A 20,306-nucleotide genomic window follows, 5' to 3' on the forward strand; every position below is an offset into this window, starting at 1 on the left:
TATCTGCATTTTCTTTCATAAGAAAATTTGGTAGATTTTAAAAGCATTTTAAAATAAAAATGGAAACAAAAGGTACCATAAAATATATTTTTCAAGTCAGTTCACTCAGCATGACCGAGAACTGTTTATGTACATTACATGTGTGTGATACATCTCAGTGTCTTATCAGCTGTACGCTTAGCGCAATAATACATTACATGTAGCCAGCTTGTAAAGTGAAGCCCTACATTTTAAATTGCTTTGGGATGCTTGTGCACTGGAAGGCCTACATGCACAAGAATTTGATTGGGAATGCCCTTTCCCCAGGCATGTTGTGCATGCATCGAATGCTGTGTTCCCACTAGATTATGATCTTTACGTTGTAGGGGGTACGATTCCTTGTTGTGCTTTGTGTTTTTTGTCAATACCCTGTAATAATGCATGATGGAAATTTTACGTTGCTAAAAGAATACAAAATATGTAGGCCTATATATAATTCATACTGGCAGATGGTCGTTGGATTTGTGGTAGACATGTATTTAAATCCCAAAGAGGGAGAGTAAACGAGAGTGAAATGGTGATGGCAGAGAAAGATGGAGAACAATGCCTAGATACCGGGAGATGAAAAAAAGGGAGATATACAAGAAGGGAGAGAAAGGAAGGGAAGATATAAAATCTCCAAAATGCTTGTCAAACCGTAAATATTAATCATGATTTTGAAAGGTGAATCCCAACTCCCTGGGTATACATTATAGTACATAGGTTGGTTTATGTACACAGATCTTGATTGCACAAAAAATGGATGTTTATTTTGTGATAAGATTTCAAAGATTATGATTGGCATAATTGGCACCCATACATGTATGTGAATTAAGGATACACAAAAGGTTGAGGTCAGATCAGAATGTGTGAATCGTGCCAAGGGAAATGTGTGAGCTATGCCATGACACCTTATGAATGCAGCCGTGATTCGTACATACATTGTCGAGATCAGCATGTGTGAACTATGTCATGACACGATGTGAATGCAGCCGTGATTGGTACACACATGGTTGAGTCACTGTATGGGGACATCCCTGCGAGGTCATTCCTAGCGGGCAAACGACCGAAGACAAGACGTTGATGATAGGCCAACATATATATGTAGGCAAAAGGTAAACGCACTTGTGAGCGTGGGAGAAAGCCAGGCAGAGGAGGAAATAACCTGAGATGATTGGAAACTAGGCTTCTTTCCTCATCATTCTCAACCTAGCAATCTCAACCTAGCAATGAACTTGAATGTTGTTTTGAAAGCCAATCAATACAGATTACAGGAGTGATTTTCTTTGTCTATGTGTACAATACTTTGCATTGTTCAGGCCATAAAGATATTACATTGAACTCAAGACATTTTGATATCTGCTTTCTTTAGCTAGTTGATTTATAAGTGAAATTTAGACTTATCTTGAATTTCAACAGATTAACTGTAATCCCGTATATATGATGATATGATATTATAAAATTCCCACCATACAGAGAATGAACATTTCAAAGATTTCTTTCTTTTTTTGGGGGGGGGGGGAGCAGGTATTCCTGTAGCATAGAACATAAACACACATGCACGTTTAGTCTGCATGTACATTGTATTTAAATAATTATTTGAAAATGATGAGTTTATAAATTTAGCTTTGTAGCTTGTAAAGGGTATGAGGCAATATAAGACTGTTTCATTCATTCTAGAAATGTGGGTTGGGACTTTGCAATACAGTCACAAAATTCATCCAAAATTAAATTAAATTCAAGTGGTATTTCTTGATTGATGGTATATATGTGAATGTAAGAAATAATACAATTACATTTATACCAGAGGACATTATTTGTGTGCCAGCCAGGTTAAAAATTCATTTTCTGAATCCTGTCAATAACTACATGTCGTTTGTCATTGTGCGAGGCACACAATTTTTTCAAGATACGTCTCATGAAGCTTAAATAATTCAATCTGGCCACAAACAGTATTGATTTTCTGCCTCCGCTGCCAATTGTCAAGCTATTTATCATCTGCATGCTTTGGGTTTTTTTTTTCTCTAGGCATGTTTTCATCAGCCTGAGATTGCCAAATAGCCCACTATTTCTGATTTGGGAAATAATCCTGAAGTTACAAATCGCGTCTTCATCAGCTCGAGATAACTTGAAACTCGACCTTGAGAAATTAGCTCGAGATATTTTGCTTAGCGTTCGCGCGTAGTGCTAGTCTTCGGGCTGGTGAAGACGCACGTGACAAATAGCAGGATATTTTGCAAACTATCCCAAGATATCTTAAGATGATTATCCCGACCAAATATCCTGCTAATTGCAACTTTGGGCTGATGAAGACGCAAATTATCCAGTTAGTTTGCGATCGGGATAGTTGAAATAGCTGGATATTTGTCAATCTCGAGCTGATGAGGACAGGCCTTCTTCTACCGTCTCCCATATGTGAGGGATTGGTGAAATAACTAGCATAATGGAAATACCCAGGAGCAAAAAGTCAAGGGTATAGTGTACGCATGGTGTATCTAAAGAACGGTGTTTCTGCAATAGGATAATTGAATGTGAGATGTTGTGGTTTACAAATGTACATACAGTTCACAGTTTTGTTTCGGTTCGTGATTTATCTTGTATACATGTGCCTTGTACTTTAGGTGCCTTTTCAACTATCTGCTGGTAGATTATACAATCCCGAAACGATGTGGTTCCATGATGGGGAAAGGATTTAAGGGTTGATTATTGTTATGCGTAGAATCCTGTGAAGTCCTACAAATTGCATACAGTATACATGAATTGGCCACACTAAATCTCCCTCATGCCTTACAAAGAGGATGTGCTTTGTCATGATTATTGATCAAATCAATATTTGACTTTAGTCCCACTAGGCATGCCATGTTGTAACCATGCAATGGTTTTAGTGCAGATTATAACATTTTCCATAATTTTACTGAAAGGTCATGCTTGTCAACTTTCTTATCATCAAGTTTTTGAGAAATAAAATCATTAAGTTACCTTTCTTTGGTATGGAGCCTCTTGGAATCATTATGTAAATATACATAATAACATTTTATAATAGACCTTATACATTGTACAGCGTGTCCACACACAAAACAATTTATCCTGAAACTCTAACTCGAAACGTCGTATAAAGAATCATCGTATTAATTTCAGAGTGTCCACACACAAGAAACGTCGTATAAATAATCATCGTATAAATTCCAGGATGTCCACACACAGAAGAAAGTAATCCTGAAACTCTACAGCGAAATGTCGGAGAGGTGCGCAGTTTGCTACTGCGGTCATGAAATGGAAGCGAAAATGGGGTCACGTTAAGCCCCGCCCAGTTAGTTACACTAGTTACACTCCCCCTGTCCACACACAACATTTTCCGTGATTAGGCGTGATTCTTTATTGAGTTTCAGTTCGAAACGATGCCCAAACCTGCGTTTCGTTAGACTAGTTTCGTTATACGACGTATCGTTAGTGAGCGTCCACACACACAATTTTCATCGTAAAACTATCGCGAAACGGTATCACTATCGCGAAACGTTATAGCTAATCACGCCTAATCACGGAAAATGTTGTGTGTGGACAGGGGGGTAGATGGTAGTTGAAATGGGCATTATACTAACTGGGATTAGGCTAACTGGTTATTAGACTAAATAAACAATAGACCAAATGGGTAATAGACTACTTGGAGAATAGACCAAATGATAAGTAGATGAAACGATCATTAGACCATGTGGATAGTAGACAGACTAGGTGTAGACCATACGGGTATAGACTAAATGGGTAGTAGACCAACTGGGTGTAGACCAAACGGCGATTCACCGTACATAGCGGCCATGCCAGATTAGAAGGACGACTGACTGCCCCAATGAATGTACAGGGCGTTGAGTTTGAGGTTAACTAGAGGTATGGCAAAACGCCCAAACCCACTGGATTTATCTTTAACGATGTTTACAATTGGGCTGAGTTAATCTGTTAACAATTAGTAAACAGGCCATTAGTATTAAGAGATATTGGGTGTTGGCCCTATGTTGGCCCTCGAATATCTCTAATGGGAGTGTGATTTATAACATCCTTCCCCATGTCATAGAGTGTAGACTGAAATTTGGCCATTATTTTGTTTTAATTTCCTTGATAGGTTTTCATAGCTGATTACTATCACAACTAACTATAGCCTACACCTCTATATCCTAATTTTTTCAGGAATTTAAGATTTAGATGGTGACAAGAACTAAATTTGTGGGAACACTAATTTTTAACTGTCCCAGATTTTATTGAGTTACATGTATTTAAAAACAACATTGGATCAGATTGCATTAGAGTACATATTGTTTTTTTCCAATTTCGACAGGATTCAGGTAGAAAACGTCTAAATTTATATGCGGAAATCTCCAATGAGGTAATCAAAGGAGAATGAAGAATTTTCCAGCATTTAATTTCAGAGCTAATGTACCATAGGCACACTGAATGGTATTGCAAATTATATATGATTGTTTATTTCAATCAAACCTGGAAATGACCTAACCCATATTATGTTGTTGTTCGGATATAAATATTGTTAGCATGATTGCCAGTATTTGTTTAAATCAAACATTAATTGTATTACTCATTGACTAAATATAGAGTAAAAACATGGGATACTGTTTGTGATTGTGTTTATCTAGACCCATGGTCTCTAGTCTCTCCTACCCATTACTCTTACTCTTAAAGGGAAATCTAACCCTTGTAATAACTCATTTGTATGAAAGCAGAAAAATCAGATAAACTGAATGACAAAAGTTTTAAATAAATCAGATCAATAACAAGAAACAAATGATGTTTGAAATATGCGAATCTCAAATGGGCAGTTTGGTCAGTAGATTGCGATGTAGTGGCGGATAACTTTCATGTTTGTCATGTACAAAAATACCATTAACTTTTCTCCTTTGGGGCACTACTCAAAATATATTATGGGTAGCATTTTATGATAAGTCTTCTAGAGCAAAAAGACCCTCCCGAGTCATACATGTTTGATAAATGGAAATTTTAGTCATTTTGTGTGTTGGAACAAATGGGAAAATTTGCTGCCACTTCATCACTGAGACATTACCGATTTAGCCAATTTAAAGAGCCCATACCTATAGTGATTACAACTTTTTTTAAATTCATAACTATTTAATATTTTGTCAGATTTCATTCAAAATCAAAATCTAACCAGTCTACTTCTTTGATATGTCTGCTTTCCTGAGTAGTTCGCTATCAAGGTTGGATTTCCCTTTAACACCATAACAAAAAAGTATGTGTTGAAAAATAATTATGTTCCGGTATTCATTAGTTTTAGTTACAGGGTAAATGTGATTGAAAACATGTCTGATGGTAAGTATATGATTACTGCACAAGTCTTTATAGCTCCAGCTGTGTACTGCGGAAGACCAAACTGGGTTTGGATCAGGAGTTATAAATCTGATTTCCTCTGTAGCCCAATCATAGATTAAACGCTGATTAATGTTGTCCTGCATGACTTGGCTCTGATTCAATCGAGGATCAGAGGGGAATAGTGAAATAAGTTTTCACATTAGAAATTAGGAACTTCAAAATATTAGTGACTCTCATCCTCTATCAGCAAAAAACGAAATGAAAATAATTGCAATGAAAACAAAAACAAGCCAGCAAAGAAGCACTTTAGGTTGACTACATTTAATGATTTACTTTGATTTTTTTAGATAGATTTTTGAAACGCGTTGTTCTTTAAAAATGATTTATTTTGTATTGATTTTGTGGATTATTTTTCAATCACTGTCTCAGACAATAAATATTGTTCATTTATCTGTAATATTAGTTTACACTTTACTGATATGTCTGCACTTCGCAGGAAGTGTAACATAAAAATGCAGGTTTCAATGTGCAATTATACCTAGAACCACTCTAGAATTTTATGTAGAAATATTACAAACTGTATGCATTAATTAAGAAAAAATATGGCACTTAATTATTAACCAATTTAAAAATGTTTAGCAACTTTATAGAGATCTGTCATTGATACTCTGAACCAATCACTTTATGCTTGTATGTGTGTATTTTGAGTATTCTGAAACAAGCTAATCTTAACCTCATCCCAACGACTTCAGAGGTAGTCAAACTTGAATTAATTAACAATTTCCTGCCATTGTCATCGGTGTGTATATCGTGGATAATGAAAATAACTGAAGGTTAACTTTCAATATACAGCTTCCTCCTTGTATTATTACAGGCCTCTATCGTGTATTGCAGATGCTTCAGATAATCTGGACACAAACTGATGTGGTTTCTTTCCTCTTCATGCAGACAGACATGAACTTTATATCATCTGTTTAGAAGCAGAAGGGCATTAACTCTGTATTAAAGTATATAAATTTCTATAGCGCATTATACAAGGTATGTCTCTATGTGCTTTACATATGGGTCAATGCACTTCTGGCTCCAAACAGATGAGTTATCATTTTGATGAGAGCGAGAAGGGTGTTACTGTTAACTCATTAGTTTTTACACACCCTGTTTGCTTCTCGGCAAATGATATTTTACAATGAACTTTTTCAGCACATAAAGGAATTATCAAATATATTTGAATTGAAAATCATTTGAAGTTGAATTGCTTATGAATCTACTCTTGATCGTTGCAAAGGTTAGGTGGTATTTGAAAGTTTAAACATTTGCCATTTAGCAAGAATTAGATAGTGTGATAAAGGATGCTGTTTAGTTTAGGCTGAGCTTTGCATTTATCAGGTTAAATTACATGCCAGCCTATCTGTTTTATGCCTAAGCTCATCATATCAGTAATTTGACATTTTCTAATTCAGTAAGAAATGTTTAATCATGTGTTTACTTTCCAGGTAATCTGCTCTTTTGTTTAAATGTTGAATTGTGCAGACTACTTGAGAGGTGTCAAAGTGTGATCTTGAACTTCAGTACCGGTATGTGATGTGATGAAGTGCATTGTCAGGAAAGGGCATCTTCACTGTATTAGACCCCGTTCTCACTCACTTTGAAAGTGGTCTTAGTTAGACCGCTCCAGACCGCTCCAGAGGAACGGGTCTTGAGGAACGGTTTGCGAGCGTTCACACTCCGAGCAGTTTTTATGGCTCAAACCGCTCCACGAGTCAAAGTGGTCTTGTTGCTATGGCAGCTCAGGTAGGCGGGTCAATTTTTTCGCGTGCGGAATCCAAACCCTATGTCACCTGATGTCCCGTTCGCGACGCGTCCAGTATACATGTATATGTGTAGTGCCTGCCCGATCGCTCATCGCGCGGAACGTCACTTCCGTTCAAAGTACGCTTTCCGTTCACATTGCACGTTAGAGCGCTCTGGAGCGCTCTTAATAAGACCCGCTCCTCAAGACCACCTCGAAAGGTGGACTTCTGGAGCGGTCCAGAAGTCCGCTTCCTGGACCACTTTGAGCGTTCTCACTCACCTAAGAACCGCTCCTGAGGAGCGGGTCTTAGTTAGAGCGCTCCAGAGCGCTCCAACGAAGTGAGTGAGAACGGGGTCTTAGTCTTTAAAGTCAAACTATACATTGTATAGTATCCTTTAGACATACCTGCAGGGGAAGGTCTTCAACAAATAACATGTTCAAGACTTTCGACTTTCTAGAAGTTTAGATAGATTTTCAAAAAAATATTAATATTTATTTATTCATTTTTACCATTACCTCATTACACATGTTTTTGTCGAGAGAGCGAGTGTTTATAGTAGCCTATAATATAATTTTATGCTTTTATGGGCTACATATCAATAGCCAGTTTGCACAGCCTGGAAACCAATCAAGCCTCCACACTCATTATACAGACCTGCATCTTGTGGGGCTTTCCCACAGTGGGGAGAACTGTGTCTGTCTGTCACGTATTACAGCATGGATTCTAGCGCGAGTATATTTGTGATTGCAGAATGGTCTGGGTTTGGGCTTATGATTTGTTGATATGATGTTATCTGTTTTAATAGAACCAGAAGGGTTTTAGCTCAATTAATTTACATAGAGTTACACCCTTCTGGTTTCCAGTTGACAAAATCATCTGTTGCGAGCCAGAAGGGTGTTAACTCTGTGTTGCTGTTAACTAGTGTTATGAGTTAGTGCCCTTCTGGCTCCAAACGACTGATATTTTATGAGAGCTAGAAGAGTGTTAACTCTGTGTTAAGTGTTATGAGTAAGTAGTGCCCTTCTGGATCCAAACAAGTGATATCTGTTGAGAGGGTGTTAACTCTCTGTAATTATAGTGACTAAACACCTTTCTGGCTCCAAACAGATTATATTGTCCACTGAGAACCAGGAAGGTGTTCTGCTAGAGTTAATGCCTGTCTGTGTTTTAACGCTCAGAGTTAATGACCCTCTGGCTCTCAGCCGACGATATGTAATTAACCCAGGAAAGGGTGTGGTCCCGTTAAAACGTCATGCATACATGCATGCCCAGGTCAATGCCTATCTATCTTGATGAACAGATAATCACTAGGCACTGGCCTGGGCTGGGACTTGAAGGTACAATGTAGATCTATGTACTGGTAAACAGCAAGCTGCAAAGTTGTATAATCCAAAGGTTGGGGGGGGGGGGGGGGGGGGGGGGGGGGTAGGCTGAAGATTTGTGACTCACATAGTTATGTATTGTATGGTCTATTTCTTAAATTCATTTTGTGTTTATTGATTTACTTATACTTATCTGATAGATCTGAATCTTTGCAATAATTAATTTTGCAAATATTGACAATGATTGACAATACCATTAATACATGTATCTTCATCACAGAGCGAGAGAAAGACAGACACAGCCAGAGAATGACAGCTAAAGATAGTAAGGGAGAAAGGAGGAGAGATAGAGAGAGAGAGAGAGAGAGAGAGAGAGGGAGAGAGAGAGAGGGAGAGAATGATAGGTAGAGATAGAAATATATATCTGTATATATATATATATATATATATATATATATATATATAAAAGAGAGAGAGAGAGAGAGGGGGGGGGGGGTGGGGGAACTAGAAATGCAACAACAAAAAACACAAGAAAATGCCTTCACCAAACATGTACAATAACAAAAAATAGACAAATGCAATTTGATATATTTGAGACTGCTGTTGAGATGACACTACCTAGTGTGTGCTGTTGACATGCAGCCATGATTTAATTTGCATCACATGCCATGCATGATGAGGATGTGGAGTTCTACATTCCGGTGGGGTTAGCAACCTTCTACCAGTCAGATGTAGAGCAGTCATCCTCCTCTTCGGATCCTCTTCACATGAAAGCATTAATCTGGAATAAAGGTATGTTACAGTGTGACATGCTGGCGAATTAGATATGGAGTACCGGTATCCATCCCCTCTAGATCCTATTCATATGAAAGAGTTGACCTGATCAAATTTATATGTGATGGCAACATACTTCCAGTTTATACATGTGGAGCATTCTTCACTTTAGACCCTTATCACATGAAGAATTGATCTGGATAAAGCTATGTGATTCGTCCAGTTGAGGTTCTATTCACATTAAAGAGTATATATAGCTATGTGATGGTGAAACCCTGGGAGATAATTTTAGAGCCCCAGAAGTGTCAAATCAGATGGACATTCATCGTGAACCCACTATTATTATTATTATTATTATTGAGAACTTTTCAAAACTTTTGGCTTATTTCTCTTGTTCTTATCTCATGCTATAATTAATATTTCACTTTCTCTTTCCTCTTCCTGGTTTTCTTTTCTAATTCTCTTCCAATTTACAATGCAATCTCTCTTTTCTGTCTCTTTTTGTAACCTACATTTTTATTGCATATTTTATTTACTAAATCTCAGCCTTGTTTCTTTTCTTCATTCTCCCAGCATTGTTTATACCAAATTAATATAGGCCTTCCAATAACCCCAGGTAAGTAGTTGAAACCAGATTTCCTTCTTTAGTAAGTATAAAGAGAGAGAGAGAGAGAGAGAGAGAGAGAGAGAGAGAGAGAGAGAGAGAGGGGTGGATAGGATATGGTAGGATATACAGAAAAATAGAGAAGAGGAAACAATGAACTTCCTCCTCTGTTACACAAATGATTCACAGGTAAATTCAACAAAATATTGAACAATGTCACTTTGAGACTGCATGGGAGTAGGAAGTTTCTCTGCATTTAAAACTTAGATATATGATTTAAAACAACATATCACAGTTTTTAAAACTATATCTTTTGTGTTGATCATGTGCACATGCAGTTTCCATGTATACATACTATACAACCATTGAACCGACTGTGGTTTGGAGATCTGCAGGTAGCCAATTATTTGTGGTTGAAGGGATTTATTAACGTTTGGGAGAGTTGATGCAGAATCAATATTTAATATTAAAGGTAATACAAAGTTTTGGGATGGGGTCATGAATTTGGTTCAAATAAACATATTGGAAGCATATGCGATCCTACAATATTCAGGGATCGTTGTTGCGGTTGAAATCGAGTCTAAAGTTATGAAATTGTAAATAATAAACTCTTTATATTATATAGCTCCCTCTCAAGGTCAAGATATTAATTAAGCTATAAAACAATGTTTCTTGACTAAAATCCACCAATTAGCTATTTCCGTTTGGAAATTATATATAACAACTACATATTCTGAGATTTTCATGGTCACAGCTACCATTGTGCGGCTGTAGGCGCTATTTGACATTTATAAAAATTTACCGGGAGCACCAGTAAATTTTTATATTCAATTTTTCTCGAAAGGAGAAATGTTTTAGAGGCTAATTTTTCTTGTGCTTATAATACATCTACAGGGGCATCCAAATATATCAAAATGGTAAAGAATCACTTTCCACCCAATTTTCAAATTTCCCAAAACTTTGTATTACCTTTAAGGACAGCAAGACAATAAAATAGTGTAACATTTCTTCACAGAAAATGATGTGCAGAATTTAGTCAATTGAACAGTGAATTTTTATGTCAAAATAGCATCAGTCCGATGATATTATACAAAGAAACTTAAAATTGTCTTTTACCACATTAAATATTTTCTCTGAAACAATCCGTAATGTCTCTGTAAGCCGATGTATGCTAGTTGCATAAGTATAACATTCATTTGTCCTTTCCAGTGAAATAGTTCACCCACTATCTGATTTTACTTGCTGGCTAAGAAATTATAGCTCTCACAGTACTAGAGTTACATACTTACATTATATCTTTAAATCTGTATACAAAAGGAAGTGATACAATGGGCCACACCCTACCACTGGTGTATACTGCAACGATTGATTATCAAAGGACAGGAAACAATACTGATGGCAACTGTCTGTGTTTTACTTATTCGCTAATGCACATTTGCCCTTTTCTGAGTAATTAACAGCAGGAAATTCCAAAAGGGCTGAAAGCATTTCTCTGAAATAATGAAGCCTGACAGTGCAATGCACATATAGGCTTTATTCCATATTACATAGTACATACGGTACATTATTTATTCTAATCCTTACTTTTTTTGGTTGAATCCTTTCAATTTAATTCCAGTGAGATATGCATACTTTTATTTCTTACAAAAGCTTACAACTTAACTTTGTAAAAGTAAAATGATTTATATTATTGCAGTTTGTTGTTCTTTGAATAATTAATATTATAGTCTACAAATATCCTATCTTCAATGTCCATTACAGATAATTATAGTCTCCTCTCTGCATATTTATCTCTCTCTTTCTCGCTTGCTCTCTCTCTCTCTCTCTCTCTCTCTCTCTTTGATCTCTCTCTCTCTCTCTGTATCTCCCTCTCTCTGTATCTCCCTCTCTCTCTCTCTCCATTCTCCCTTTGTTTATATTTCTCTCTTCATTTCTTTATCTTAATCTCCCACTTAAAATATATGTTTATATATGTTCTCTTTTCCCTTCTATTTCCATCATTGTTCCCTATTACTTTCTATATAATATGCATTTCTCTCTTATTTAAATTACATGCTTTTTCTATCTCTTCATCTTTCCCCGATCTCTCTCTCTCTCTCTCTCTTTATCCTTCTCTCCGACTTTTTTTAATTTTTCTTCTCTTCTTACTGTCTCTTCTTTCTCAATATGTCTCCTTTTCTCTTTTTCCCTTAACCCCTCCTATTCCCCTTTTGCTTACTTCTATCTTGTTAATTTCCATTTCTGATGAGCTATATTATTCAGATCCAGTCTTCCATTCCTACAGGTTATTTTACAGCCCTGGTAATAAGGTTATTTGAGCAGCGAGCTAGCTGTTATAGGAGGCAAACCAAACAACACCATTCTTGTTTCCACTTTCACCGGGCCACCAGGCATAATAGAGGGACTTTGCCCTGGCATTGAACTTCACAAGGTTTGAATGGTTTTAGCATACTTCTAAGTTCAAACTACAGACATTGGTAAACTCAGGAGATGGAAGAAATCTTTTACTCTCTCCCAAGCAACATATTCACTGGATTCTGCTTGCTAAGATCTTTTTCCTTACTCTGATGTGAATACCAACATGAAATTCAAACTACAGACATTGGTAAACTCAGGAGATGGAAGAAATCTTTTACTTTCTCCCAAGCAACATATTCACTGGATTCTGCTTGCTAAGACCTTTTTCCTTACTCTGATGTGAATACCAACATGAAATCATTTACATAGTCATAGTTGTGGTGGTATACGTGCAAATACAGAAGAAATGGAAGTGGGGATTTTACATTTATATCCATGATAGAGTTTACACTATAAGATAAGTAATTACTTTTAAAGTATGTATATTATGATGATGAAAAGAAATTATAGCATAGGATGTATTGTTCCTGCAACTAATTATACTTTTTTTCCTTCAAATTGGCATTGCAATCTCATATATATCCATAATTGAAGATACATACAGGTATTAGAATAAGTCATTACCTTTGAATGTTCAAATATATTGTGATATAGTTTAGGAGGGTATAATGAAAAGAATGAATAACATACGATGAATTCAATCATTATTTAAATGAATATCTTTTTTGACATTTCTTTTTTATTTGCATTTATGACACCACCCCTTGCTCTCTCTCAAAAAATTGAAATTATTTGTATTTTTTATATATTTTTTAAATTAAATGTTGCTCTTATCTCATCTTTATTCACAGAGGAAAAAAATAGCCTGCCAAGCAGTTGAATGTCAAGTAGTCTCTTTAGCTGAGGCTGGATCTGGGGGTGAAACTTGCACATTGGAAACATGTACATGAACATATATCTATTACAGGCATGTATGCATCTGCGCCAAGATGAGTTTCTGTTGTTTTGCATGGATCAGAGATATGTTACCCTCATGGAATTCAACCTTTAGCACTTTCATGTAGATAATGTAGATATATTATATGTAAGATGAGTTGTACAACTTACCACATGCAATGTTTCATGTATTCAACAACAGGTACACGTAATAGGTATCAGAATGTTCTGCATATGACGCTGAAAGTGGATGCCTTACTGTTTATATTTTCCCTTTTGGCAGTTGTGGTTGAAAAATCTTTTTTTAATGATTTTATCTCCCCTCCCAAACCCAATCTCAGCCAATTTACATATGTTGTCCATCCCCTCCCCCCCCCCCTTTTTTTCTTCTCTCTCTCTCTCTCTCTCTCTCTCTGTCTCCCTCTCTCCCTCCCTCTCTGCATCCATTTTGCTCTCACTCTTTCCCCACTTTGTCTCCTTTCGTTTCCAAAACAAAATCGCTACTGAAATTCCAGGTAGACTACTCTACAGGGTGAGTCAGAAAAATGTCCCACTTTTTAAAAGTTGTATTGTTTGATCTTGCAGTCTTGTAAAGATTGTCTAATGTTCAGTCATGCATGCAGAGATTCAAATGAAAATGGCACCTAAATGTACTTGGAGGATAACTCTATCAAGACATATCATGAACCCATGATAAAATATTCATACTTCAAACAATACAACTTTTAAAAAGTGGGACATTTTTTCTGACTCGCCCTGTAGATAAAAGATCTTACTGAAAACTACCTGTACAGTGCATTAGAAAATGGAAATAATTCCAATTATTAGATCAGAAAATAAATCCTGTCTTTCTTTTGACAATTATCTATAGGAAGTGCATATTAAGTGGTGGTAGCAATCTATTCAAACATATTTATAGATTTATTCAAATCACAGTATAGATACCACACATCAACTCCCTTGCCTTCCTCATAAATAAACGTTTTCATTTTATGTTTTTCATGTAGCCGTATGTGCATGTACCAGTACACTCTACGGAAAAAGGAGAAGTCACGGTACCCATAGAAAGTAGAATGCACAACAGCATGGTTTTCTTGGATTTCTTGTATGTTCTATGTGCCTGGGCGAGTAAGTACATGGGGGATGCTCAAGAATAATGTATTTATTAGGTCAGATATGATTGCCAGAGAACCATGATAAAATCTGTAATGGAAGCATTTTATCATCTATAAAACGGAGGGTTTAATTTATCAAGTTTGTGCACAGCCTGACAGGTGTGGTCATCTCCATAATTCTCTTGATAACTGCTATGACCAGGAGCTCTCCACTACAGTTAATTCCCTCTCACCCGCAGAACAAACCCCATTTTCCACTTAAATGCCGAACTTGATGAATCAGAGTATCCATCAATTACCCTTCAAATGTTACAAGGTATAGAGGGGGGTAATAATTGGAGATTGGAGTCATGAGGACTAAGATGGTATGTTTACTCTCATGACTCATCCCAAACTCCTCTTTTCTTCTCGTTTAATATCGCCAGACAGGCATCAAGATCCGGGAGCTTGTACACTGGAAGAGCTTTTGATGCCGGATGAGGCGGAAGCAGGATTCCGTGCCCCCGTTCTAGGAGCTGCCGATACTCTAATTTAAGCTTCAAGCTGCTGGTCTGTTGCATCAAGGATTTGATGGAAACCCAAGTTGATTAGATGGTAAGGAACCAAAATGTATGTCAGGGGAGGCAGGGATGGAGGAGAGGGGGTCAATATATATTTTAACTGTGGTTTTAGTGGTACAAAAGCTTCAGAGTGGGACACATTCTTATATGTTATATTTTAAGCAAATGTGTATTCGAAGTAGCTATTGCACACTAGAATTTTAGAGAAGCAAATGTATATATATTTTTAAAGTTTCTTTTAATTCTCTCTCTCTCTCTCTCTCTCCCTCCCTCCCTCCCTCCCTCCCTCCCTCCCTCCCTCCCTCCCTCCCTCCCCCTCTCTCTCTCTCTCTCTCTCTCTCTCTCATTCTGTCTTTAACAGTAGTAACCTACCAAGACTATCTATTTTGGCACAATTTACATTTAAATAACAGTATCTGAAACTAACCCATTTTTTATTCTTTTCCTCTCTTTTTGTTGTTGATTATTACAATTTCATTTAATTACAAACAAAACTACAAATTATCTTGGATCTGCCTTGGTATTAGTGTCCACCTAACATTTGTTATATGTTCATTATTTACAGGTGGATTGAATTGAAATACTCCTCCACTCCATGACTGGAAGAGGATTGTCAGCTCCCTATATCATCAGGTATGTTGTACTGCATTAATCTCCATTTCCATGTAGAAAATTCTTCATTGAAATTTGCACTTATCCATCTACAAAAATATAGTTTTGGTGAGAAATTTGTTAATCACTATTTTTGGGGTAGTCATTAAGTTAACATCAATATCAATTGAAATTAATAATACTGGGTGGTTCCTGTAATATCAATTTCATCTCAACTATTGCATGATACTGCCCACAGAATTTGATTAAAAATCTATTCAGTTCAACCAAAGGTTTATTATGTAAACATGCAAATACATATGATAATATACAACAATAAGGGGAGATAAGCTTCATGCAGCTAAAATCTGAATTGCAGGGTGAAAAAATTATACAAATTAAGTGTAATAACAAATTTTAAAAAAGAAAGAAAGGGAAGAAAATAGTGAAGTTGTTTAGAAATTATTTTTGCGTCATACGAATTGAAGTGTTGGGTAGTACCTTTAAGATAACTCTTGCTTGGATCTCCACCATACCACATTATCTCATAATGTGGTTACATCATCTCATAATCTGGTTGCATCCCAAATTAGCTTCATCCAATCTAGTGTGCTTGACTGATCACATCTCATTACTACGTACACTGTCTACATCCTACATTCATTCATTAATTTCTTTCTTTCTTTTTTTTTCTGTATCATTGTTTACCCCTCTACCCATCTCTTTATTTGCATTCTGTTTTCTCCATTTCCATTTCTAACCTTTTCCATGTCTCCCGTTCTTTTTCTTTCTTTCTCTCTCTCTCTCTCTCTCTCTCTCTTATTCTGTCTGTTTCTGTCCATTTTCTGTACATCTCTCTTTCTCCTCATTTCTCTTCCATGTTTTCCTTATCCTCCCTCTCGTTTACTTTTCTCTATGTATTCTAAAAAATGAAATTTGTATTAAACATATTTTACAATATAAATATTCATATTCAAACACCACATGTTTAAAAAAAATTATTATTGTTTATAATATTATTTAGTTATTACAGACCAATGCCATTGTCTGTATCTCTCTTTTTTACTGGATCCTTGCAAAATAATGAATCGCAAAACAAAAACACCAGGCTTGACTCACTATAAGGTCAAATATCAGACCAGCTAGCCCCACCCAAGTCCATCAACACCCCTCGATGTGTGTTCCTTGCTTAAGAGCTCCAGGGTCACAGAGTTCCTTAAAAGTGGAATAAACTCAATAAAGAGAACACAGGCATGTACTTTATAAATGGATGTAAATCAGGCACCCTTAAATATGTGTATTGGAGAATAAAATGAGGGCTTATTTTGATGTTAGTTCCTTTATCACAGATTTTCTGGCTTGACAAATGTAAAATAAACATTGTGTTATATACACTCACTAACCAGTGAAGCAGGTGAAATGACGAGGCCAGCCCCCCCCCCCCCCCCACTAAAAGATACATACTATAAATGAATGAATAAATACACATATCAGTATATAAGTACCGTATTTGCCGGCGTATAGGCCGCAGTATTTTTGGAAGAGAAAATATCAAAAAGTCGGGGTGCGGCCTATACGGCGAAAGAGTAAAAAAAGTTTTTTTTTTTTTTTTTTTTTTTAGTTTCGATTTATGGCGCTATGCCTGGCAATGTCTCCCAGCTCATTAATCAGTATGTTGACTCACCACTCGGAAACTACAACAACACTAAAATTTGACTGTCATCTTGGTTTGAAAGTAATCTTTCTAATAGATCTCAATATGTAGTTTATAATAATAGTTCCTCAAATTTTTTTCTATAACAAATGGTGTACCACAAGGTACACCACTGGTACCATAGGTACACCACTGGTACCATAGGTACTTTATTGTTTTTAATTCACATTAATGATCTTACACATTCTTCTAAAAACGACATTGTTACTATTTAACTGCACCTCGATGTTAAATGAAGGTCCTTCCACGCGTGGGTTTTCGGCAGCAAAACAACAACAACAAAACAAAAAACAAAACAATTTTTTTTTTTTTTTTTTTTTTTAAATGTCAAAATCGGGGATGCGGCCTTTACGGCGCTGCGGCCTTATCACCGGCAAATACGGTAAATAGATAGATAGATATATGTAGATAGATTGATGGAATAAATATGTAAATTTATCAATAAATGAATGCCTTTAAATCTCTGTGTATAAGTTATAACTCTTTGATAAGAATTTACCAAAGTTGGGTACACTTTTTTTTATACTTGTCTTATACATGTATATGGAGCATTCCCTGCAATAGTACATATGACACGATATGGAGATATTTTCGTCATTATTTCATATGACATGATAGGAAAATTAATCTTCAATGTCTTCTTTAATTTACCATTTTTATAGAGAGCCCATTCGTCACCTAAACACTCCCAGCCCCAAAGCCGTCAAAGAATGCCCCGTCTGCGGAATACATGTTGGCATGTTGGGAGAGTAGATAGCCACCTTGTCAGTAAGCATAACTACAAGAGAGGAACAGAAGCAAAAGGTTTGCTTTCTTTTCAATCACTAGTGAAAGATCAGATAGAAGTTAAATTTATTGAATTCATAATTTGCGCTGATTTGAGAGGTGGGCTTAGGTCAAGTGTGATGAGAAACCCTGGGGTATTTGCAGTTCACTTTTTATTTTGTATTCAATTTTCATTTTGTATTCAATTGTTATTAAATTCCAAAGTGATATGAGGTTGAATATGTGAGAACACTTGCATCAACAACAGGATCAGGATGCACTAATATCCAGATTTATTGTGTAATAACAAATGGGTGACTATTCTGGTGTTTTTTTAAATAATGAATATGGTAGAATATGCTTATAAAGCTATGCTTGTTTTTGGTTACTATCTTTAATTAAACTGATTGGAACATTGAAAATTTCCACAGGGCCATTACCCCAGTATTCCCTACTTATTCATAGCATAACATAACATAACATTGTTAGTAATTACTTCAATAGTATCATATTATAAGTTATAGATCTTGACAACTTTCAACATAAACAAAACATAAATCAGAAAATATCAATAAACTCACATATTCATTTGTGCTAAATTTGAAATGTAAATGAAATGTTAACATTCTTATTGATTTTACGTCTTTATGCTTGTGTACCAAGTTTCACTTTTAATACTTTTCGACAATTATTTAAAAAAATTATCTGTACCCTCAAATTTAAGAGATATTAGTTGGCTTATTACTCTGTTTCTATCTGAATCAAATATTCCAATAGAGGAGACTCCAGAAGAGATGATGCTCGCATTTACTGGATATCTAGAGCATGCATCAGGAATTGCAGGGAGCAGTGCCTTTGCACATTGTGGCATGTTGAACAGAATCCAAGATATGGCAGGTGGATCCCTGAAGTCGGTTTTTACTGAATCTAAAGTGCTTTTGAAGTAAGTCATTTCAGGCATTGCAGGGAGCAGTGCCATCGCACATCGTGGAATGTTGAAAAGAATCCAAGATATGGCAGGTGGATCCCTGAAGTCAGTCTTCACTGACTCTAAAGTGCTTCTGAAGTAAGTCTTTTCAGGCATTGCAGGGAGCAGTGCCATCGCACATTGTGGGATGTTGAACAGAATCTAAGATATGGCAGGTGGATCCCTGAAGTCGGTCTTCACTGACTCTAAAGTGCTACTGAAGGTAGTGATTTTAAACACTTTACAGAAAACAATATATACAGTTTGATATTTAATTCATATTTAATGATCAACTGCACCTTACATTTTCCTTTCACATACATAAACAAGAAAATTTAAAATGAAATATGTACATACATTACTTATCCCAGAAAGGAGTTGGCACCTTCAGATCTTTACAGCCTGAAAACTTCCATTTATATATGGAAAGATCTGAAGAATTGCCAATGCACTGTTTTAATAATTATGCAAACAACCCATAACTAATGTAGAAAGTAAACCCCGGCCCCCCCCCACTCAGTGTTATTTAAGGTACGCATATGCATGTTCCCAGCGACCCCCCCCCCCCCCCCCTTTTCAGCAAAAGTCTGGTGTGTAAAGTCAATACGAGCTGGAGAGTTTGGAAACACGCATGGTATCCCTACGTTCACGGAGTGGGGGGGGGGGCTGGGTAGTAATCATAACATTTTCTTCTCCCCCCCCCCCCCCAGCTTTTTCCAAGAACTATATAATTCATGCAAATTATATTACACATGTATTTTAACAGCATCTTTCATTTCAGATTAAAGTTAAAAATCTTCTTGTTGGAAAATAGGAAATTAAATAAAATTAATAAGTAAAAAAATAAGTTGTTAACCCTGTATAACATGTATTTCATACATTTATTTTCAAACAGTATCGTTTAAAGTCTCAAGGATGACCATATGCCAAAGACAAGGCACAAATATCTTGACACACTGAAGAAATTTGGTCACTTTCTTTTGTCGGAGGCCAGATACTCAGGGCAGTATGGAAGAGCAGAAGATGTGACCAGAACCCTCTTAAGGGTCACCACCTTCATGTCCGGCCTTCGACTTGACATCAAAAAGTGAGAGATGGCCAACAACAAAACTGCTGAAATGGTTCCCTCTGATATTATATTTTATCTGCTGATTATAATGACAAGGTGATTTTGGTAGGCAATAAGATCAGCATGTCTTTTAGATTCTATTTTTTCATCTCGACACAAATTTATATTGGATCAATTACATGCACTACAAAAAAAATATCTTGAGAAAGTACAAATATATATTTTCTACAGAATTACAAAGAATATTTTGAAAGGTGTAAATGTGTCATATGCTATTGGAAGGTATGTTATTACAATTCTAACTTTCTAATTTCTAATTATAAAAATGCTCTTGGGAAGCTCATGTTTTTAAGTCATACCAATTCACAAAAATAAATATGTATTCAACT

At 36.1% G+C, this 20,306-nt stretch overlaps 1 long non-coding RNA gene across 1 annotated transcript; it reads left to right on the forward strand.

The window, feature by feature from the left end:
• Positions 1–14,682: 14,682 nt before the first annotated feature.
• On the forward strand, positions 14,683–19,320 carry LOC115919409. The gene is made up of 4 exons (XR_004061834.1): positions 14,683–14,845; positions 15,377–15,444; positions 17,779–17,920; positions 18,659–19,320. It is a non-coding gene; the product is annotated as an uncharacterized LOC115919409 (long non-coding RNA).
• The last annotated feature ends 986 nt before the right edge of the window (positions 19,321–20,306 follow it).

This window comes from Strongylocentrotus purpuratus, unplaced genomic scaffold (assembly GCF_000002235.5).
Source record: "Strongylocentrotus purpuratus isolate Spur 01 unplaced genomic scaffold, Spur_5.0 spur5_scaffold_6, whole genome shotgun sequence".
Taxonomy (NCBI): domain Eukaryota; kingdom Metazoa; phylum Echinodermata; class Echinoidea; order Camarodonta; family Strongylocentrotidae; genus Strongylocentrotus; species Strongylocentrotus purpuratus.